A 24,789-nucleotide genomic window follows, 5' to 3' on the forward strand; every position below is an offset into this window, starting at 1 on the left:
ACCAACACACAATATATAAACTCTATTACAACTGACAGGAAAAATGTTTACCAATAAAATTCGAATTGTTTCCAAAATGTATTGAAAATGGAAATGAGTTTTTTCACAGTGGGAAGCAATAGCGTATGTCAAAGAAGTCTGTACACCTCGCGGACTAGGGAGAATTCTCCCAAAATGGGAATTAGTCACCGCGCCCTGAAGCAAAACCTTATTGGGGACGTACAATTCCACCAAAACCGAAACGCACGAGCTCATTAGAAGGAACCAAACGAAGAACAAAACAGGATCACTGACACTTGCATAAATATGCGCGCAAGGGCAAAGTAGCGCGAATCTGCGAAAGATACCAAAGTAGGACAGTCATGGGGCGTGCAGAGGCTGTGCGTGATGCCATTTCCGTTCGGATTGCGGAATTGATGATTTCGGTTCGACGATCCGCGCGACGTCCGTTTTGCTCGTTCCATCTTTGGGTGGTCGTTCTTCCTTTAGCGGGAGTCCTCGTGCCAGGGCGGGAAAGGGAAGGTGAGGTAGCTACGATCCTCAATCTGACGCAGTCTGACACTGATTGACAGATTTTGATTTAGTATTGCCTAAACAATACGATGCTTACCCTTCTGTTGGTTCGTAGCGTAGCGTAATTTACTTGGAACTTTTCCTTCTGCTCGTTTGTTCACTCAAATCAAGCCGGCCTTGCATGATCGCATGATTCGATCACTCTTTAGCTGAGTTGTCTGATCCGTGTATCGCCGATGTTATTTCCATATAGATATTACACTTTAATGGTTCCAGCGTCTCCACGTTGACTCATTAGACTGGTGCAGTAGTTTTGGTTGCAAGAAAATTAATTACTCTCATGTGTGGAAATTACTGCAGACAGCTACAGATAGGAAACATTGTGGCAAGAAGGCAGCCAACGTCGGCAGAGGCGTCGCGAGAAAACGAAGACCGTTTGCAGAGTGTGTTGCTGTCAGTTCCCGTTTTAATTCTGCCTGTTTGCACCTCCAGCGCAAGTGCTGCTTTATTTAGAGTTCGTATCGACCTGTTGCAGCTTCCATGGGACGCGGACGAATCTACGGGAGCGTGCAGCTATCTTGAGCGATCGCTGGTCGGCTGGCGTCGGTCCTACCCATGGAAGGTGTTAAACCATCGGTCACGGTTTGCCGACGAAGGCAGCAGGGATTGATGAGATCCACCGAATGGCAGGACTTGCGCGATGTGATATCCAGCGGGTAAGTTGTACGTACGTGTCTCGCTGATGCACAAATGATCTCGTTCGTCTAGATGTGTCCGAGACGCGAGACATGGTGGCGAAGCATGAGTAGCGAGGCTTTCGCTTCAATTTCAATTTCCTGCCCATCGGTTCCGGATACGGATAGTGTTCTCCGGCATGGTGGTAAAGGCAACGATTGTTTCCGATGTCGTTGCGCTGAAGATGATTCATTGTGACTTTCCACCGGTACGGATTCGGTGCGCGATCTTACAGACCCGATCGGGAAAACCGGAATGGCGAATGGCAAGCTAATCACTTTCTTGTCGCCTTTCCCGTGTCTCCCAACGCAGACATTTGAGGCCAAGCCGTGGCCAGGTTGGAGAACGTATTAAGAAGCCTTCAAATGCACGGAAACCGTGACGAACGAGCCGTGTAGCCATCGTCGCACCACGACGAGAAGGCTTTACGTTGTTGAGAGCATGTTCCGGCCCCTTCCTAGGTTTGTTGAATGCGTCTGGATACGGTGGAGGCGTCTTCTCAAAGCTTCCCCCCCATTGCCATTGCCGGTGGATCACTTAGCGAGGTGACGAAAAGGTGGTTTTAATTGATTGGTATTTTAGTGCTCTGCCTTCGCGGTGTGTAAAATGGTTGGGCATTTGTGGAAACTTGCCTGTCGTGGCTTGGGCTTCGCACCGGGCGACGGGAACGTCGATACAGCTGTCGGCAATAATGATGGGATGGTGGATTGGGCGGGATGCAGGTCGCCTCGAAACTAGAATTCACCGTGACGCAAGTCTAAAGCTTAACGATGCACTGGCATGCAGTTATACGACTAGACGAGATGTGCCAAGTGTTTCATAGCGCTGATTTCCAGACACTTTGAAGAAATGGGATGCTGTCGTATGGATAAACATAGCTCCTGTTGGTGTAGGAACTCATGTACTTGATCGTAAATTGGTAAACATATATTTCTTTTTTAAACCTGAACAAAAAAACGGATCGATATAACATGGTCGAGTTTTTTTGTGTGTGCGGTTTCACTCTACGTGCTGACATTTCAATCAAAACATGTCCACAATCCGGCACATTGGAACACGGATCGCTTGACACGCGGTCGAAAAATCCAGATAATGTTTTAATAACGCGTGAAAACTGTCGCGAACACACGGTAAACACCACGAATTGTTCCCTTTGCCAGCCAGGCACCGCATCTTGAGGCTTTGGCACTGTTTTAATCTTTGCCTCGGACACCGTTTTAATAACAAAGATGTCACTCAATTTTAACCGGAGCCTGCCAAGTCAAGATGAAAGATTGAGAAGCTCGTGTTGATGTGTTGTTGTTGCGGAGAGTCGAAGCGTTATTGATGTTGTGGTTTTCTGCTGGACATTGGATCAATTCCTTCGTACAAGGGTGATCTTTTTTTTACCTCCGGATCCGGATTATAGACAGGCGTTGGGGACGGTTTGGAAGGAGTTCCAAGTTCTGGTCCTGGCGACGCTAGGGAGGGTTAAATTATGTTGGTTGCGGTTTAATTGAGATTGCTATCGATTCTTGAAATCGGAATCTTTTCTCTTTTCGTTCACTATCTCGACAGGCTTCGGGAGGTGGCTTTGTTGGAGGATAAGCCAGCAGGATCGTTATTTGTCCCCTGTGTCAGTGTTTATCCTATATTTACCTTCCTGCCTTGGCATATTACCATGGTTTTTTGTTGCTAATCGAACTGCAATCGAGTGCATATCTCAACAATGCTACATTTTGTACTACCCAACCAGTTGTCCTCCGCAGATCCCTTCGGATGATGTGTACATCTTTGGGTTGTGTATCTCGGACTACTGGTTCAGTGAGAAGTTCCGAAAAAAAGTCCCGACCATTTCGAACAGGCACGCTTTGACGGGGATTGCGTTTTTTCGTGTGCGCATTTATTTTTCTTTTGTGTGTGGCTAGTTTTCGATGAGCGTCTCTTGTACATCTTGTACAAGCGAGTCTTCACCGTACAAGCGTCGTTCGTGCTGGAACATCTTTCCACCGATTGGCAATTTTCGGTTACAGTGCTGCTCCTGCTACTGCTGAGAATTCTTCATTGTGAGACACCAGAATGTAATGTTGACCCGTTGTATGCGCGGTTATGTTCGGTCCCATTCGTATCGCCCCTTTCGCAGTTTGCAAACAGGTTCGATTTGGTCGTCGATCGTCTCCACCATTGCGTTCATTGCGTTCCTGCGTTGTGTTTCTGACTTTTCCTGCACACGCTCGTGATAATAACGATTGTATGTTTTTGTTCGCGTTGCACTCGACCCATCCGCCTATGGGATTCCTGTACACTTTCCTGTCGTTGATTTTGGTGTTATTATTTTTTACCAGCCATCGTTGTCATCATTAAATTACTTAACGGCGACAGGGTTATATTTCGTTTTGCCCTATTTATACACACCCTGGACCGGTGGACTGGTCATGGTGGTTGCAGTATCTTTCACCCGGTTTTTGGTCGACCAAATTTGGCACCAGCCCCCGGAACCGTAGTACGAAAGGAAATGAACGACAGAAAATGTGGCCTACACAAACAAAAAAGGAAAAGGAAAACAGCACAATATAAACCTTTGCAGAATGAAAAAGGAAAGCAAAAAAAAACACAGGCAAGACTCAGGAAGCGTTGTTCCAAGAATTCAGGGCGAATATCGCTTGGGTTTATGTAGATGGAAATGCAGTTAAGTTAAATAATTTATCCGTTTGAATATTTGTTCATTGTTTTCGACTATTTCGGCTATTTCTCTTTACTAATGTCTAGTGTTTTGACAATTTGAGTGAAAAGAAACTTATTTCAACCAATTCGCATTAAAATAAATCAATTTAATTTTTTTTTGCAAAATTACTCAAAAAAATGGCAAGGGGTAAGCCTTAGAATATTTTCAAGTTTTTAGAATTTTTAAATTTTTTAATTATTTTTTATTCTGTTTTGTATTTAAAGTATTACTTGAGTGAAAAGATCGCAACCAAAATAAATCATTAATCATTCGCATTAAAATAAATCAATTTATAAAATTTTGTTGTCGCTTTTATTATCCGATGACTAGTCGTTTCTTTTGACGAGCAATGGAAACAGGCAAAATATTACCTTTAGATCGTTTCTGGACGAACTTCCACAACTTCCAATTGCTGCACTATGCGATCGGTTGGACTCACTCCAGAACAGTGAAAACTGATCCAGTAAGAATGTTGTAAAATGGTGGCGATAATTAAATTGAATGAATTTAAATAGCCCCAACAACAATGTGTAATCATACACACTCGTCGTCCTGGTAGGCATGATTCGAAGCAATAAAGTTTGGTTAGATTCTGCAGCACCTCTACAGCGACATACAGATACAAGCGGGCAACCAAGACAAGAGGAAAACAAATTGATTTCTACCGCTATTACAGTAATTATTCCATGATTTTCATATTTCTCTCACTTTATGGTGTTTGTAAGGTTGCAGGAGTGTGAAACAGTAGAATTTGATGAACGAAAGATTTGAGGGTGAACACGGACGGGTTACTTTTGAGTGGGATGAAGCTTAGAATACGTTGGAATTAATTTCCCGCACTGAAGGTGGGCAAGTTCGTTGACTCACGTGTATCTGATACATTGGAAGTGAGAAATGTTTAAATTGAAAGTATTTGGTTAGAACACAGTTACGGGTTGCATTTGGTAGTATGGTTTTTGACAATAGTACTGAAGAAGCTAACGATGCAGCAATAGTTCCAATAATATTCTTGCCACAAACACTTTCCTTCCCAGCAGGAAACATCGGTTTCAATAGCGGGCAATATGATGGGTTGGTGTTTATGGTTGTTTTCTCTCTCTATTTATCGGTGGATATGTGTGCAGCATGTAAAGTAACTATCATTAAGGCTTTGAAGATATGTCTCGCAGAGGCGTTTCGTTTGGCTGTGGCGACGACAAAACGCAGGACGACGATGTATGTTTGTTCACCGATGCAGCCTTCATGCGGTGCGTATAAATAGGTGCACATTATGCATCAATTGCTCGTATGCAAAGAAGTTGGAGGTGAGTGTTGGGAACTGTTTGCTGGCAGTGTGCAACAACAATAGTAGTGACACGGAGGCGACGATGCATAATCGAAATTCCTTCGGCACGTTTTGTTTTGCCCGACCTGTTCATAATTCTCGCCCAAATCGCGCACACCGAGCGCGGCCGATTTGGACAGCGCGGGCGCACTTTGTGCTTTGTCCCAGTCCCGGGCTGTGGCTTGCGATCTTAGCGATGTTAGTGGTAAGGATAACTATGGCAGCGATTGTTTGATGTGTGCGCATGAATATAAACGACAACCGACGGCGGTACCTAGGGCTGGCGAGCTGCAAGTGAGAGATGTGTTTCACCATTTTATTTTGTCCGCTCGTTTCGAAACCCCAGCCGCTACAAACCACCAACCGGGCCGTTTATCAGCCATCACTCCCCCGGCTTGTGTAAGTCTCATCTGTCATTCGATCGTTCAATCTCCTCTCCTCGGCATTCAGGGCCCGGGGAGGGCTCCGGTTCAGTTCCATCCGGCCTAACGATGCTCCTTTATCATGGAGGTTTCATCTTTCGCCTTTGCCTCGATTACTTCCATCAATTTAAATTTTATGAATAATTTCTTTTCTTTTTGTTCTCGCGTCGTGCAAAAGCCGTTTCTTCGTTCTCCACGATCTTCACGACCTTCTTCACAGGCAGCTCTTTTTCCTGCTGATTTCCACCCCGTACTCTCTCTCGTACGTATCCATTCCGCGGGCATACCTTGGGTCTGCGTTCGTCGCTTTCCAGCTGAAGGATGCAAAGTGGCTGAGCTGCTGGGCAGTCCCCCGGCAAACCGGGTGAGGTTTGTGAACTATTTTCTTGAACGATCATGATCAAGTTGGAAGCATTTTGTTCGTGTTTCGTTTTGTACTTCCTTACAGTGCTTACGTTGATCGCTATCGGTCGTCTCTAAGCATGAATGTTAAGCCGGTTGAACGGCGGACTTTGTTCCCACCAGGCACACTTGAAGCCGTATATCCGTGCAACATAGATCATTGGTTTGTTTTACTGCATGCGCTAAATGCATCAACATTATTTGTGTTTTGGTCAATGGTAGAAACGCTCCATGCTGATGAAACATAGCATTTTGATTGACTTACGTTTGAAGGGAAGAAACTAGTGATGGGAGCATACTAGAATGAATGGACTTAGAGTGAGTGAGTTACATTAATTAGCTATCACTGAAATGGTCTTTGAGAAGAGTAGTTCTTTGATACCACAATTCTAACCTAATAATTGTTAGAATTCTTTCAACAACTTACTCATAAACGAGTTATTTGACTCATGAGCTTCAACTCTTTATGGTGATTATTAACCCAATCATGAGAGTTGTCGATGAGTTCGAACTCACTCTTCTTTATGATTTAACTCAATCGTTTCATTCTTGATTATGCAGTATGCACATTCCTAAAGGAAACTATCATCGAGTTCATAACTGAAAATAGAAAAGTAATTATGTAAAAAGATTGATGGACCGATCAAAACCATCAGACAGTTACGCAAACAAAATTTATCGGCCAAGGAGAGAATGACCTTTTATTGTAGTGTTATTCTGCGTGTCTAAAAAGGATAGTTTGTAATGACAGAACCTGGTGACAAAATAACCTCCGTACGGGCTGGTACGTAATCTGACAAAATGGACTACCATGCTACCATGAGAAAAGGCCATGCACGAGGTTACAAAACAAAACGAACCTGATGAATGTACGTTACACCACAAAAAAAAACAATCCGTTCCGTTCTCAATAATGAAACGTCGAGGCAAGTCTTTTGTCAGGATGAACGGTGTGTGATTTTCTACGAAACTAATGTTGTGCCACATGGGAATCACCTCCGTGGGACGGCAAACATCATCTCTCTGGCACAATGAATAGCAGGATGGGGGTCAAAACAGTGCAAAAAAGGTGGTGCTCAAAAATTAAGCAATTTCGCCCTTGCGTCCTCTGTAGGGTGTACATGGGAAAGTTGAAAGCGATTGATGCCTGACCATAGAGCCCGTTGGGAAATCGATCAGGACAATGACGCACTGGAAGAATTACGTGTCAATCTTTCTCGACTACAATCGGGCTCAATCTATCGTTATTGCCGTGAGGTAAACCATTATTACACTGCAGGTTGAAAGTATATGTGAAGTTCGATATAGTATGGAGTAAATACGTTTGAAGTCCTCATAACCAAAACGGAAGCAAAGATACTATAACTATTTCTGTAAAGTTTAAATTTGGTATGTGCCAACCAGGTATAATAAAAAAACAGAATCTACAACAGATATCCGGTGGTAAAACTTTTTCTTTCACATTCATTGCATACGATTGTCCTACACTGCACTTGGTGTTTAGTTTCCCATTCCGGGACGGGTCCGTTTTTTTTCAAGGACTTTCCATCGTCAGTCAGTGTGGTCCCAACCGACTCAGGTACGCCGGCCGTAAAGAATGTCTGGTTGAATTTTAAAAGGCAAATATTTACAGCCGTTTGCCTTTCTTCGAGGTACTGCACCAACGCCTGGGCACACACGACCGTCTCGACCGGTTGCCCTAAGCTCTGCCTGTCGTAGGAAATATTTCAACTATGAAAGGATATTGTCCTGCATACCCGTCCCGAACCCCGGGACGGGATCAGATAATTGCAACATCATTATCGATCGTCGGGGATAGATCGCCGCCAGCTTATCCGGCAGGACGCCATGTAAACCGCCGCATGTTGTCCACAAAACTCGCTGCAAGGTTTGCCGGACAATGGTGGGCTAGGTTCACATTCTGGTGCGTTGCGTTTTTGGGCAACAGAGCTTCCAGGGCTTCATCCGATAGACACCGTTGTCGTACGAGGATGAAAACATTTCCAAAAATCAATTCCGTCCGGCCTGGAATCAGCATGCAGTCATTGCTGCAATGAAGCAATGTATCAGAACACCACTTTTGGTGCGATTCCCGTCGAGCGTGGTATCAGCGTGAATTTCTGGGTTAGTTTTGTCTCTGTTCCGTACGTATGCTCGTTCTATATTTCATGTTTTGCACTGTCTGTAATGGGTTTGGTTTGCTGTTCGACTCATCCCACTTACGCGACTTCGTGGGTTGTTGCGTGTTAGCAAAATATGTTTTCTCACTATCCGTGCGCGATATTGGGCAACATGCGTTAAAGGGTCCTCTCAGGACACCCTCGCATCCGTTCCCGTACACGACCCAAAGGTAATATTGGTCGCTTCCCGGATTCTGGTGAAACGATCCAAATTTGGATAACGACGGTTCCGGAGTTGTTGTAGTAGTGGCGTTCGCGCTGTAGGTTTACGTTATTCGTTTTCGACGACTGCTCTCCAAGGTGCAGCAGAACCGACGCAACCGGTGACGGGACGGTGTTGTGGTTTGAGGGTTGTGGAATAAAATAATATTTAATGGAAAAGCGGCCGAAACGCCCGGCCAAACAACACGGGCACAGCAACAGTCAGATTTAACACTGACTTACCCTCGATCTCCTGCCACCCTTGCTTGCCCGCTGCTACAAAAGCGGAAACAACGGAAAGAGCCGAGACATGAACTCACATGGAGGGAAAATCATAAAGAAAAGGATTGTGCAAGTTTTATTATACGTGGAAGCAAAATATGTAAACAAATCACAGAGGAATGGCATCAGCATGGTTGAAGAAGGACTGGCGCGGCAATGCAATGCAGAGACAGTGAGTGCGAGTGAGTGAGATCTTTCGCTAAAGGCAGGGGGTTGGGAAAACAAGGGGCCAGCGAAGGAAGGGGTGGAAACCCAATGTTTCGGAAGATGCACGGATGCTGGGATGGTTCGATGCGAGGAAGCTCCTCGCACGCGTATAGAATGTCGGCCAGAATGGCTGCCATCCCGTAATAAGGAATGCGTAAAAAAGAAGCAGAGGATTCACTCGTAAAAAAAAGCAAAACGAAACACAACAGCAAAAAAACGCACAAGGGATCCATCGCCGTGGCATTTCAGCGAAACGAGCGGATTGAAAAAACATACGCGCGTCAAATTTCAAGATTTACTGTTAAAAGCCGAAAAAGATTCCGCTCGGCGGGTCAGTATCGTCCTTGCTGCAGGTTTATTAACGGTTTTGGTAGGATTTGGAGAAGTTTAATGTGTTCTGTGCTGGGCTGCATGAGGCTTTTTTTTCAATGAAAAATTAATGTCCCTTTACCCAATCAATGACGCGAAACTGACCTCGGAAAATGGCAAGACAATCATAACTCTTCAGCTCATTAGATATTGGTGTTTTTGGGGATGCCGGCCATACTCTCTCTCTCTCTATCGGTTCGTTACCATTGATTACGCGCATGTGTTGTACAGATGGTGATATCATATTGAGACGTCCGTACAAAGCAAAAAAGAGATAAATTTAATATTTTTTTAACGCAATAAACACCGGTAAACACACAACTTGTGGCGCAGAAGGAGGAGAAAAATGTTCCCTGTCCATATTATGGTCATATTTAACGATCTGTGTGTGTATGTTTTTTTTTTGCTACAATGATTCCCAATTTTTTGGTAGGCTCGTAAATCAATGACCAATGCGTGGTTGAAGTTGATGCGGCGGATATGTGCATGTGTAACGACGCACAAACAGTTCTATGGAAAAACGATTTATGCAAACTCCTCGGAATCCTCGGAAACGTTTGATTGAACAATAAAGTTTTCCATTATGTAAGTTTTTTTTCTTCTCCTCCTTCGCTTGGTTGTGCTGTTAGGTTTGTTGTGAATGTCCATTCTTCACGGCCAATGCTGTTTGAGTGGCAGTTAATTGATTCGGAAATACAATTAAAATCTTCGTTTCAAAAATACTGTCGTGAGCTGATCGTTTGAAGGAGAATTCAGAGGGGGAGGGTAAGAAAGAGAGAAAACGCCCAAAAATTGAGGGATTTTTTGTTGTTGTTGTTGTTGTTGGGAAACGATCGTAACGAACGAAACGCAGGAATCCAGTCACAGGGTTCGTGTTTTGTTTTTCTTGCCGTTTTTTTTTCTCTTCTCCTCTCTTGTTTGGTTCGTAGGAACCGACCAGCGCCACCAGAATTACTGTCGTTTCGTATGGTCGGACGTGCGCTGGTGGTTGGTGGTCGTATCGACGACCAGACAGGATCTCCCTGGTTCCAGGCGGCCGCCAGGGCCATCACGCACTGGAGCCACCGCGATCGTCTTATGTTAACGAGGGAATGAATATTTGTTTAGATTATTGCATTTTTTCGCCCTCTCTCTCGCATTCGTCTGCTCCTTTCGGACCCGGAGATTCTGTGGAGGGTGCCTCGAGCCTATTCGTTTATGGGCGAGTGTTGAGCATACGCGCGTTTTTTTTGTGGCTTCCTTTCTTTTGGTGTGTCTTTCGTTTGTTCCTACTTCTTGGATTACTTGGTCGTTTGGCAACGTGTCATGTCTTGGTGATGGGTTTTTTTGTGGATTTCGTTTTCTTTCTTCAACAGTTCCTGAGGATTTTTTTTCCTTCTTTCAACAGGACACGGGACAGGAGCTGAGGCGCCTGGTTGGTGATCGTCAACCTTCGTTGGCGAATGTCCTGTCCATTCGAGGGATGGAATGGGAGGTATGAAGGGGCTTTGCGTGGTGTAGCTTAACACTCGCATTTTTGGCACGCCAACCCAGATTCGACACGATCCATCTGCGCGACCAAGATCAAGTGCGATAATCATGTGCTCGTGAAACGGTACGTCCGGTAATGGTGGTGATGGTGGTGGTCGTGGTGGTGGTGGTGCTATAAAATTCCTTCGTATCGTTTCGGAGCGCATAGTACGCTTCGAACCTACGTATTATGTGTTATTTAACAATTTATGACCGGCAATTATAGGAAAACATACACTTCATAACGAGCTAGAGAGAGAGCACGACCAAAAAGGGGATAAATGTTTTTTTTTTTATCGTTTTCGTTTAAAAAGGAAAAAAGGGGTTTTTGTTGGAAAAAAGAAGGTCCACTTTGCAGTGGAATGGTAGAATTGGGAACCCATTATAATGAGCTGTACCGTCCACAAATGCTCATTGTACTTTGCAGATGCGCAAAACGCAATTGTATATTGTCGATCAAAAGGGTGGTAAATAATAATGCAAATGATCGTTACACCATTGGTGGGCCAATGGGGAATCCATTCGGGAACCGAATCCATTTATCAACCGGGTGGCGGTCCACGTTTAGAGACAGGTGCGCACCAATAATGAACAGTTTAATGCACGGCAATGGTGGAAATCCAGTAGCTGCTACGGATGGTTAGCTCGAAATCATTAACCAGACCGCGTGCCCGTCGTATTATATGCGATCGTGTTAAATGCTCCAAAAACCGATTGTCGCCTCATTTCCCACCGTTTAAGTCGTTTGTGTAAATTGTGCATTCGCTTGAGTTTTGCCAGTTAACCGGTCGACCGGGACCCCGGGAGCTTAAGAAACGCGGAACCATTCGAGGCAGACGTGGGGAGGTGTTGTGTTCAAACAACCATAAAAATGGGAGGCGTACAACCACAGCGCGATCGCGCATTGGGTTTGCAAACGCAAACAGCATTCTCGCACGGAGAGCATCCCGCGCACCATTACCGATCGATCGATCGTGTCAATACCTGATTGTGCGTTCGAACAAAATACACACCAACACACACACACACAGTCCAGTACACGGATTCAGCGTTCCGTACGCACTTCGTCATTCTCCAAAAGTAGCGTTGTGGTGAGGTTCTCGTTTGTTTTTACTTCATTCTGCGCGAATATTGTTGTCGTTGGTGGTTTTTGGTGCTGTCTGTACGTGTGCTGCAATGATGCCCATTGCCCAGGCTCAGAATCGTGCCCGTACACACACACACGCACACACATACAGAGCGCTCACATTTGACTCAGGCCAGGCTTCTTCTGGGTCTGATCGTTAAAATCTCATCCTCATCGACCCTTATCGACTCTTCTCACCTTTCCGGGTGAACGTTCCGTGGCCGAAGGGTAACTGGGCCGGGCAGGCGGACGGATGCTGATCGTTTTTCCTTACCTTGTTGCGTTTCGTTGTTGTTGTTGTTGTTGTTGGTATTATTATTCCCGTTGTGGCTTGTCTTTTGTTTCCCTTCCGTTTTGCTGGTACGGTGGTACCATCGAGATGCTCTTATATTCTTGTTGCTAATTCGATGGTTCGGTTTTCGGGGTTTCGACGCGTTCGCTCGTTTTCGTCGAGAACACTTTCCGTGTTGTGTTGGGCTCTTTACGCTTCTCTTCCTGTGGGCCGTATGTACGGGGTGAGTGTATTCACGTTTCCGAATGGAGTAGCTACCCACCCTCCTCTCCGCCCCCCAATGCAAACCCCACCCCGTTCCCACTGTACCACTTTCTACGCTGAACGAATGGTGAGGATCAATCGTCTTGCCTGGCTCCTGCTGATGTTGCTGATGGCAACAAACAAGCGGTCAAATTATGCTCCGTTGTGCTTCTGGTAGTGTTATGATTACATAGGGGTAATGCCGGGGAAAACTCGCATTAAAAACCCAACAACGAACAAACGATGCTTATTTAGCAAGCATCGGCAATTTTCGGAAGAAGTGGAAAGAATTTTTTTTTTGCTTCAAATAATTTTTTTCTTATCTCCCTCAAACGAAATATAGTCCTTAGCTTCATAGTATTAACAATATAAATTTTAAATCTTTTGCAAATTTAAAACCGAGCGACTTGTAGGAGGATTTGTTTCGTGCAAAACACGTAACTCCGATTATTCTATTTTCGCCTCAACCCTTAACCTGACTCGACTTGGCTCCTACATTTCCTTCTGCTCGTATATTTCCCTTTCAAAGCTCATCAGACGTCGTGCTTCCCCTGCTTCCCCGCTGCAAACACACCATTTCTCATCCACCGTGAACGCTGAAACCGCGTAAAATCTACCATCGCGTTCGCTTTTGGCATTCAATTCGACGTACGCTTTACTAGACACACACACACTCAGCACACCTTCCGACTCTTACTTACCCCTTTTTGGTGGTTTGGTGGAGTTTGGCCGGGTCTGCCAAGAGTTGCAAGATGAACTTAACAAGAAACGAATTAGTGGGGATAAAGAGGAGCGAGAAAATAAAAACAACAGCAGCAGCAGCAGCAGGCCGGGAACGAACAGGGGAACGAAAAGAAAATCACTAAATGTGAAAAGAAAACTCCAACGAAACCCGCGCAAGAGTGAACGAGTAGCAAAAAGGAGAAAAAGAAACGTGTGGCGAACGACCGCGAATGGTAAACGAAACGAAACACAAAAAAACGCTGGGCTGTCTAATAAGAATATGATTACAGGCAGAGCTCGCTGTTTTTGCTCTCGCACAAGAACGCGCAAGAATCTCGAGCCCCGTGTTTGGAAGAATAACCCCTTTCGCGATCGTGGAGGCTTTTGCGGTGCGGGAGGGGGGGGGGGGGGGGGGGCGAGACACGATCCTCGCGATCGTAAAGTGCGCAAGAATGAGTCCGATTCTTTTTACCCACGATCAGTGCAGGTGAAAACGAGAAAGCGAAATAATGCTCGCAGCAGCACAGCAGACAGCAGAAGGGAAATGGAGAAGAAAAGCTCCCAAAACGGGAGGAAAAACGGTGGTGTGTGCTTTTTTTTCTGCTGCTTCTGTGCTCTCGATTACGATTGCCGCTGTATTGGTGGTCAGTTTTCCGTTTTTCCCCATCCGTACGTTCAGGGGAAAAAGGTTGTCAGGCTCGTTAGCCGTCTCACAAGTCTTTTCCTGCTGGGTCGCTGGTTGAGTCCAAAATCCACGTGAAACTCGACTGAAACTTCGACTCGGAATGGGACGTTCTACGCGGAAAAAGACCTCACCAGTCCTGCCACGACCACATACACGACGGGGCGGGGTATCTTCCCCATTCGCTGCGAGTTGATCGAGAAAAGTTTGTGGCTTGTTCTCACCTTATTCTCGAGCGAATTCCTTCGCTTCTGAACGGCGGGTTCTCGGGGATGGGGCCTTCTCTCGACCGACCGGCGTTCAGGTGTGTATGCATTGTTATTCTTATGTTTCTTCGGTGTATCATTTTTCGTGGTGCTTGCAAGGGTGTGCAATCGGAGAGGGGCGGAAAACGCTTTTGTTTCTACTCACTCCATTCCGTGCCGTAGTGGTGCTGGTGATGAAGTGTGTAAATGTGTGCGAGCAAATACATGCCAAGCCAAGATATGTAGGATTCAAAACAAAAAAAGAAGCCAAGAAATCGAACAAACGAGGCGTCGAACGTTTGCTAAGGGTTTCGTTAGGGAAACGACCCATAAAGGTGAGAAAGAAGAGAAGGTAACATGATTGCAAAACAAAACAACAAAAAAAAACAAACGACGAACCGGCACCGTGGAAAATCATACTCGAAAGACGTTTTGTGCAAAAAAAAAACAAAAAAGGAACAAAATAGGATAGGCAAAGTGGTGCCAATTCGCATTAAAAGGGAATGGTAGATGGATGACGAAACGGACGAAAACCCGGGGCTCTAAATCCGACAACCTTTTGAAGAATTAACTATGTGTTGATGTCCTTATTATAGGGGGTGTTTTGTGTGTTCCCCATTTTTAGGAGCCCATTTTTCCTGCCAATGGTCGAGGGCTCGTGCTAAACCCCGTGATAACCTGTTTCTGGGATTAAACGGCGATCGACACCGGAAGGGACCGGGAACCCTTGCGGGGGGAATGTTTTTATTTGCAGACCAATGTCTTTTGGGTGTTTATTTTTTAGGGAGTTTCGGCTAATCGCATTATGGCATTTCTCAATAATATACTGTGGCCGCTTTTTACTCGTATTGCTATTTGCTAACAAAACACTAAAAAGGTTATTGATGTGAAAGAATGTTGTGCTGGCAGGATGTAATTCCAGATGCAATTTTGCGAAGATTTACGTTTCTTCCAATATTTCGTTCGTTACGAGGCCATTTTTATGAGGGAAAACTTCTGATCGAACATAGGCAAGCCAATAACCAGGGGGCCTCGCAAATCCTTTCTTCTACACATATGGCCATGAAACATGGGACTTTTGGTGCACATGTAGGTGAAATTTCATATCTCATAAACCTCACATGGTTCTAAACCCGGAGTTGGGATTATGGGTGCACAATCCACACAAAAAGAAAAAAAGCGACATTCGCAAGCAATTTTGCACAAATTAAGAGCATAAAAATTGATCACCCATTTAGCTGCGCAGAATTACCTCTGCAGCAGCATGTTAAGGCACACAACCCTCTGGGAACTGGGAAACTCATCATCCCCTTGATGGGGGTCTTTCTTTTCTCCTTTCTCCTCTCTCTCTCTCTCTCTCGTTCTCGCTCTCTGTGTCGCTCTGGTGTTTGGGATCGAAATAAGTGATAAACACTTTTATGAAATTTCGTTTCATTAGGACCAGAGTCGTCGAGATTCAATCGTTCGTGACAAGGGGCGTCACAGAGTGAAAAAGTGAATAGATACAATCATAGACCAGCAACAAAACTCACTCGTATCTCGTTGGAGACGAGACTCGGGAAACTTGCGAAACGCTAAGGAAATCGAAACAAAGCAAGACAACAGCAGAAAAAGGCATTGGAAATTCTCGAAACGAAATGCTGATTCAACTGGTCTCCCCAAAAAGAGCCGGGAGCCGAGGGCTTCGCTGCTTGGGAATTGATTATAAATCTTTCCGCCCGTTGGTGGAAGACTCAGGCACCCCCAGACGGTCCAATATCAGCATTGACCATCAGCAGACCAATGCTTCGGTGCTGAAGAGTTTTGGGCTCCCGGGCTGATCTAGATTCTAGCTGGGTGTGTTTTTTTTTTGCTCTCTCGTATATTCCTATATGACAGCCCCAAGGTTCGTATAGTTCCACGGAGCCATGTTTTGGGGTGGTTGGGTAAAATTTTTACGATCTCTGGCCAATTTAGGATAAAACCAAACTACTGTTTTTCGCCCACTCCCCCGGTGGGCAGAACCGACGGTACGAGGATCGTGCGTGCTTCCGCTGCGTACGTGTGTGCCGCCACTATTCGTGCGGACGGACGCAAACATACAATACACCGGGTTCGCTCCCGGGACGTGCTCGAATCAAAGGTCGGTTTCGGTGTCATCAGGACACGAGTCATTAGAGAAAAGGGCATCCACACACACAACAGGTACACGAGGGGCGGGCGGAGGCGAAGGGAGGGGGAGGCAGCAATAGGAGAAAGAGATCCAGGGAGATGCGATACAGGGTAAAATGGAGATGGCTTCTCCATCAGGGCCTCGGGACTCGGGGAGTTTCTATCGAAGCTTCGGAACTCGGCCTCTCGTACAACCAAGTGCCTGTGCATGTGTGTATAATTTAATTAATGCTGATGGACACAATTAAATTTTACGGCCACCGAGCTCACTATCTCCCTTTCTTTTACCCCGGGCCGTACTTTACTCTCGGGCCTGTTTGCTGTGTCGCACTCGGGGGCATGATGATGCGAGGTGCTCCATCCCAACAAAAAAAACTCTGTGCCACTGTGTGTGCCACGGGGGTTTGCTGGCCGGTTTTGTAGTTTTCGTCGTTATTTCGATAAGATTTTCTGGTACGAGTTTTTACGATCGGGCCCCGGTGCGTTGATATTTGCTGCTTTCGGGTACAATTTTTGGTTAGTGACTCACTACGAAATTTTCGCTCTCGAGTGTTCTTCATCATCAGCCGGGGGTTCGGGTTCTGTTCGGTCGAGGGATAGGTTACTGGAACTGTGCGCCTCTAGTTTTGCGTCCGCCGGGCAGGTTAATTTCATGCGTTTTCCGTTCGTTTGGAGCATAATTTATGTGACCCCTCCTCAGTTTGCCGGGTGAGTTGTATCTCCCCATTTGCCCCTTCACACAAATGCATTAATAAACACACACACACACACACACACGAACCAACGACATGGCACATTGATGTTGATCTTCCGATTCGAATTTAGCGTTCATGATGTTGATGGTCCGCGAGTGTCTTTTAGACGCCTGTTACCAGTTCAAAGCCACGCATCATGTATTATCTTTGGCACATGACACAAGAATCCATCTGCCGACAGGGTGGTGGTGTGGGAAGAAATGGTGATACCGAAGGGTCTTCAGGTTTCCGGTTCGAAGCGGTCGCTATGTGCAACGAGAGATTCTTTCCTAATCGCTTCCTTTTAGCGAAACGATCCGGTCCATGTCCAGCACGTTTCGCCCGGCATGTCCCCATTCGATCGGACGAACTGTCGGATTAAGATGGGTCGTAAAGTGCAGGCTCGATCCGGATGGAAACGTGTCCGGACCGAGAGGTCCGGATGGTGTTCTGCTGCGAAGAGCAAAATCTTGTTCGATGCGAATCGTGATCCGCGCTGCACTTCCACAAGTTGCCGGTGTTATTTGAGGACACACTCGTCAACTTTACCCCAAGTCTCCCGTCCCTCGCCCCTCCTCCCTCCGAGTGAGGATATTGGTTCAACGAGCTTTCGCGAGCAACTTCAACTCCATTACAATTCGTAGCGTTCCCATTCTACCAAGAAAGGGGTGTCTGCCACGATGGATGGCGCTACGTGACGCAATGCAGTGCGGAATGTTTTGCGCTCCAGGTGGCAATGACTGCGAGGTTTTCCGGAAAAGGAGTTTTGCCCATCTCACGTGTATCAGTTAGCAATGGTTTTGCATAAAATGGTACGACCTCGGCTAAGAGCTGCTTCCCAGTGGCCCTTTTGGTCGGATGGTGCGTGCATCCACGGGTTGCAAACGAAACAATGCACAGCTTCTCTGCTGCTTGCCGTCTTAGAGTGTGTGTGTTGGCTGCCGTTTTCCAACGGGGCCAGTTTGCGGTTCTTGTAAGTAATGAGTTAAACGATACCATTTCCTCCGCTTCCACGTCACATTCCAAGGGGGGCCCTGTATGTCTGTGAGGGTTGGGCTGGGACTGGGTCTTCGTATCGTTGCACATGCCTTCACGCAATGCGAAGAAAAGCAAGAAGCTGGAGATGCAGTTTGCAAAACCCTTAATGCATATTTGCACGCTTAAAGGGTTGTCAGTAAGTAGTAGTGACAAGCGAGAAAATAATTTAATTAATTATTTTGTGCGCCCTTTTTTTCCTGAAAGCTTGAGGAAGGATTTCTACAGGATTTTTTAGCTAATTAATTTATGGAAGATCTATTTTTGTTGATCTTCCAATTGGAAGCATTCAAGGGTTCGGTCAAGCGCTACTTTCCATAAGTGCTGCACCATCTTGCTTCCTGCTGGATTCTCCCGATTGTGACCGGATGCAAGGAAATGAGCGCTTGAGAATGTGCACTCACGTTAAGGTCCGCAATGCCCATCAAACCGGTAGCTCCACACGCAAAAAAAAACAACCGTCAGTTACTCATCAATACAATTCCTCAACTTTGCAAAAAATTGCTCGCCTTGCGTAGTTTTCTCAACATAATTACATCTCGCACCGATCGGTCGTGCAGAGGTTCCAACCCGTGCGTGGCTGGTTCAATGTACGCAGCAAAGAAACATGAATGGGCCATTATAGTTCTTGATCGTTGGAGAAAATATCGCAGAAGAACTTGGCCAGTACATGCGTATTTTTCACGCCTGCATGATGTCTTTTTATGGTTTATTACTTTATAGTGCGGATATGCGCTTGTTCGTTAAATTGTAGTACTTAACAACCGCAGCTTATTGGTGACATGCGCTTCCTTGTTGCATTCGCGCGTTTATAAATTCTAACGACAACCAAATGTGCGAGACAGTGCACGCGGGAGGGAATAAACACGGCGAGGCTAATGGTACTTTTTCGCGCTGCAATGTTAGTTGTACAGTCGTAAATTTTGTTGTCTTGAGGATCACTTGTCTCACCTTCCAAGCGTTCCGTGCACGGGACGCTCGATATCTGGCGTTGGGGTTTCCACTGGTTGGTCTAGGTTGAATAATTTCACGCCATCTCAGGCTGTCTTGCTCGCACGTTCTTGCAGTTTTCTTTCTAGCGACAGATCGGCGAAGCAATGGAATCGTGAAGTATGGCGTGGGATACACTGATCCACAGAACTGGAACGCTAAGTGTACGAAATTAGCATAGGATGTGTCGGGTGCATCGTGGGATTTTACCCCTTTTTTCTCACCCACCCCCAAGTTGCATTGACCATGAAGGGGGGGAAGTGATGAAGCGGGGTAGATTCTGGTTGAGGGGGAAGGTTGGAAAATAGTGGCCAGTGTGTCACGTTTTTCGCAACCGCAATACGCGAGCACATAGGGTGAACAAATCGATTCACAAATTTGGCTTGTACGTTGTGCGCACAAAATAGTTAATTTGTGTTAGGGTACAGGCACAAACGGTAAACAAATGTACGGTTTCTAACGTGGGAAGGAGTGAAATTTTCGCAATAATTATCGATCAAGTGGCGTGGCCAACAGTGCGATTAGTTCTGTTCGATGCGAATAAAATAGGTAAATTATGATATTGTTAGTGCACGTGCCATTTGAAAAATAAAAGTGGCTGTAAGAAATAGCGATAAATAGTGAAATTATTCTAGCACTTTGTCGCATGATTTGTATGAGTTTATGAGTGAGGTGGGGAATAAATAAGGCGAACTTAGTCATTAAAATAAGTTAATATAAAATCAGAAAAAAATGCATAAATAAATTTTAAAATTCTATCGAAACTCAATAGAGAATAAGTTGCAAGAACTTCTACAAAAACGAGTGCAACTTTGTGTAGATTTTTTTTCTTCCTATAAACTCCATCCCAGATGGTAACTTTGGCCCATAGCTAATTTCCTGGCAGTGAAAAAATGTTGTGTTTGTGATTTTGTATTTCATTCGCGTCTCAAGCGCAAGGTCCTGCGAATCGATGTGTAACGACGTGCTTGACGGTTCGCTGCTTGAATATTCTCACACATTTCATGGCCACTATTCGTGGCAGGTTTTGGCAGGAGGCGTCCAGAGAGGATGGCAGGTGGAGCCCCTAGTTGCAGGGATGTGTTTTTTTGCGACAAAGCGTTGAATCATAAAACAGTGCTCTACGTGCAATATTTACTTGTGCTTTGCCATTCTGCCCTGACCATTGAAAGGTAGGTTGGGTTTTTTTTCTTACTGCTGTGTCTACGAGTTTATTATGTTGTTGGCCGGTGGACACTATAGTTCACATGGATCCTTGTGTTTCCGCAAATTAGCAAACGCAAATGCCACAAGAAGGACGTTCCGTGCGGGCGGGAGGGCACCGTCTCTCACGTGTGCATATGTGCAAAGAAAAGCATTTGAAAATGAGCGCATTTTTTGATTCACAAGAAGCTTGAGAAGTGGACGTGACCGTCGAGGTACCACCGCGAAAGGGAGGGTAAAACAAGACAACAACCAAAAACAACGCGCGAACGGAGCCAGATGAACGGACGGCGTACGCGCGTGGTAATAAAATCCCATCAAACGATGAACAAAACACACGGTAAGCGACGAAACTGCTCGCTTTTTTTGTGTTTGCTTTCGTTGCTTGTTGTTTGCGGAAAGGTAAAGCTTGCGGATAGATTGGCCCAACCCATTCAAGGCGTCCAGTAGCGTTGCGTCCATTAAAGAAGCTGAAGCTAGAGGCTGCTAGAGGCAGAAGCCCGTACCAGAAGAGTGGGAAATGTTCTCGTTCTCTAATCACGTTCCCGTAAGTTCGAACGAACTGGGAACAGCAGTTGGGCCACCATTCGGTGGGCAGGATTCGCTGGGGAAAAGGAAACAGAGCGCGGACGCGGTTTCCATACACCGTAGAAATCGATCTTATTGCCTGGTCGTAACCTTCCCCAAAAATAAACGATCAACGCGAGCTACTCGAATGTGTCTGGTTTTAAAATTTTTATGCTGCACGATTCGCTTCCAGGAGGCGTGAGCTGATCGTGGTAGGCGAAACACGTCGCCACAGTAATGAACCGGGGAACTCTCTACCGGGACTCACTACCGGGACTGTTTCTCACCACGCTTGGCAGTGTGTATCGATTGGATTGATTACCAAACGGCAAAATTATGGGTAAATGGTGCTACAGAGTCAGACTATATAAATCGGGAACAACTCCATTCGGCGGATGTTTCCTAATCGAACATAAACTTTGAGGTTATGGTTAGGCAATAATTGTAAAGGCGCGAAATAATCCCTCTAATTGTCATTTCCATTCGAATCTTAAATGCATAACCTGCATGCCATTAAGTCTCTCATGAAAAAAGAGCTCCCTTGGAACATATTTTATCGAATGCTTTACAGCGAGTTTTTCCACAACTCGTAACAATTTATCGGCTATTCAACTGCAAAAACCATTGCTGATGAATTCTACTGGACGGAAAGTGAGTAATAATAAGCTCCGGAAGCAAAAACGTGATGAATCGACTCACTTGGGTAAAGGAATGTACAGCATTCGGGCATTCGTATCGTCCCGATCGGGAAACCTTCAGTCCGGGTTTCCTCAAAGGATGAAACCACCGGGTCGAGAATCGAGACTAACAATGCGCAAAATAATATCCACACAGGGCCAAAACTCCACCAGAAATGGAATCCGCTCCGCTTCTAATGAGGGGATAAAATGGAAGATATTCTCGTTTGCTATAACCATTTTGTGATCGTGTCGAAATGTGCTGCCAAAAACAGCTAAAGAAGGGAAGCCGGGAATGAAGCCCTGTGGATGTGAGGACGCTGAGGACGGATGAAATAAAACGGCCCGAAACGAAAGTGGATCCACCATAAAATGGTTTTACAGCGGGACAATAATATTAAAATTCCATTAAATTTCAAACAATTTTTACGACTCATTCAGGATGTGATACCCCATGCTGGGTTTTGGGCGCCGGTGACGTTTCGGTGTTGCATGTGTGTTGATTTGTGCCCACACATTCTGACGGGTGTGGACGCTAGGATATCAGGTGTGGGCAGTACTTCCGGGTTCTAGGCCTTCCCCGCGCCGTATTCTTTACATGGCAAATGTAGCAGAAATTATAATTTCGACATCACCCTATTCCTGTGAGGACTCCTCCTGGGCGGCTGCTGCTGGTGAAAGCATAGTGGACGAATATGATGCCGGTTGCTATGAAAGCTCTCAGCTACTCTAACTACTTTCCAAGTTCCAGGTTTATTTATCCACGCCTCCTCCCTCCGATGGGAGGTTTGTGCACATTTACCGTGAAACCGCATGATCATGTCCCGGCGAGGTGGAATGAAAATTCAATTGAAATAGATGGGATTGTTTAATTACAGCTCCCCAAATGGACTCCCCGAAAATGAGAACACGACCCTTTTGCAACAAAATGACCATTTTCGACAATAAACTAACAACGATGCTTCGCTTGAATACCTGACATCGACAGACACACACCCAAAGAGAGAGAGAGAGAGAGACAGCCTTCCATTTATACAGTGATGAAGGAGCGTGTGCACATCACGCATGAAATATGGGCCATAAAATAATCATCAAAATTATTTAAATGTCCGACCATGGGTTTTGCAGACGAGTTTTTAGAACCGTTGCGCACACGGGCGAAGGGATCTCAACTTAAGTGCCACCTATTTAAATGTATGTAAATGCTGTAACATTGTACCATTGATGATTACCTTTTGCTTTAACCGGATGTCCTGATGCGTGCCACGATCCAGGTAAGTTCATAAGCTGGAAATAAAATTAACCACCTTTGTTATTTGCGTTTTTCATTTTAATTTGTTTCCATTTTTCGGACGATTTTTGGGAACAAGCGAAAGGAAAATTAAAAGAGGTAAAATTTAATTTTTCCAAATGTATCTTTTAAATTCTTTATTTACATTGTTGGTTTTTTTTTCTTCTTCTCCGTTCCGTTCTTCATCATCAGCTCAACATAACTCACGATTATAACTTACATTAATTCTTCTACCTATTTCTGCAAGATGTACATTCCCTTTACATCTCTTCGCCCCTTTAGTGGGGTGTTTTTCTTTTTTATTTGTTTGGGGGAATTTTTCTACATTGCCATCTCAACTAGTTCCTTATTTTTTGATTGCTTTCTTGTTTTTTTTCTCCTGTTTTATGTTCATCACTGTGAAAGCACTGCGTATAGCGCGGTGCCGCAAAACGGTTTTTCTACTAACAAACTACTACGGGGCGCGCGTTTTCTTTTGCACTAACTTCTATTGGCCATTTTGGCGACTATTATTAAATTAGCTTATTGTACCATTTTACAAAAACTCTCCTCCTAGTCCGTATGTGTATGTGTATGCTTTTGTTCGATTTTCTTAACACTAGAAAAACAATAAAATATATTCAAATGTTTAGAGTCCTTCAGTTGCTTGCTCAGCAATACGCTTACATAGCTAAAACAGGGAAGTCGCACATTAGGATTTTCCGTACTTATGCAATTAAAGTAGAGCAAACACACAGCGAAAGATCGGTTCCCACAAGCCAAAAAGATGGGGTTGCGGTTGAACAGCTAGGCTTGTTGTGTTCAACCGCAACGCCGTCTGCTTGTCAATCTTGCTTGCAAAAGTGGTTTAGGAAGTTAGGAGGCTTTCTCCTGGGTGTTTTTTGTTGTTGTTGTTTTGCCCTATCACCTCTAATCGTCTAATTGCCCATGCCGTACTGGGCGGGAAGATTGGAAGAATGGAAGAACACTGTTGTCAACACTGTGTTGATAAGACAATAATCGCTTTGTTTTGTTTACTTTTTAAAAGCTTTCAAACTCCCTTCGATTGGGAATATATGTTTTACTTCTGCTTTACACAACTTTATACATTAAACAAGTTTACTAACATAGGGACAGTAGGGAAAGGTTCGGTTGTTGAAGGGGATCGTTTTGCAGTTTTTCTTTTTACTTGATGAAATTTTTATCTTCTATTATGTTCTTTGTTGAATGTTTATTTTTTGTTGCATTTATCTTTTTGTCAGATCATAACAATGAAGTTCGAAACTTATGCTTCACTTACTATTGCCACGCATTTAGCTCTTGTTGCAAGTAAAGCATATCCCACAAAAGACCAGCTAAAAACTAGAACCGCAAAAAATGGGAAAAGAACGAGCGAAACCAACAAAAAAAAACCAAGTAAAACGCTAATGGAACGCAAAAGTTGAGTAAAGCCAGGAAAGAACATAAAATCACGGAACGCACGTATCAGAAGGCGTCCGAACATTTTTGCGCCCAAAAAACTCGTGTTTGCGCTATCCATTTGCGCGTTTTGAGAACAGAACGGGAAAGATCGTTCGCGGCTTTCCCATAAGGCATTATGGTTTTGTTTCTCTCTTTTTTTTATGTTGCTGTTGTTGCTTTGTGTTGGAAATTTTAACCCATTTCTTTGCTTGATTTGGCTTCGTCGTCTTGTGCGTTCTCGTGGAAGTTGATATTCAAATATTTGATCATCTCGCCGCCATGCGTGCTTTGATACGAGTGTGCGCGCGCGTGTATGTGTGTGTGTCTGTATGTGTGTATTTGGGAATGTATCTTAAGCATTCCTGTTTCCTATGAGATGAAGATTTGCCTTTCTGATTCTTTTTTTTAAGTAGCTGCCTCTCTGTTGGGGTAGGGGATGAAGGGGGAGTTTTATATTTCTCTTCTTCTTTCTTCCTATGTTTTTCATTAAAGTAAACTTTTTTTCTTTTCCTCCCAAAATTTTCTCACTCTCCTTTTCATGC

The sequence above is a fragment of the Anopheles funestus genome, chromosome 3RL (assembly GCF_943734845.2).
Source record: "Anopheles funestus chromosome 3RL, idAnoFuneDA-416_04, whole genome shotgun sequence".
NCBI lineage: Eukaryota > Metazoa > Arthropoda > Insecta > Diptera > Culicidae > Anopheles > Anopheles funestus.